This window comes from Penaeus monodon, chromosome 30, assembly GCF_015228065.2.
Source record: "Penaeus monodon isolate SGIC_2016 chromosome 30, NSTDA_Pmon_1, whole genome shotgun sequence".
NCBI classification, from domain to species: domain Eukaryota; kingdom Metazoa; phylum Arthropoda; class Malacostraca; order Decapoda; family Penaeidae; genus Penaeus; species Penaeus monodon.
The window spans coordinates 33,419,655-33,419,919 of NC_051415.1; positions in this window are offsets into that span (position 1 = coordinate 33,419,655).

Here is a 265-nt window from a genome sequence, read left to right on the forward strand (position 1 = left end):
TTTTATATTAAAAATTTTAAAATTCATAAAATATTATTATATATATATAATCAACATATAATATATATAAATATATATATATATATTATATTTTATTAATATATATTACATTAAATAAATACATAAATTATAATATATATTATAAAATATATTTATTATATATTATATAAAATATAATAAAAATAATATTTAATTAAAATATAATATATAAAATAATTGTTTAAAAAACTACTATATTGCATATATTTATATATTTTAAAATTTT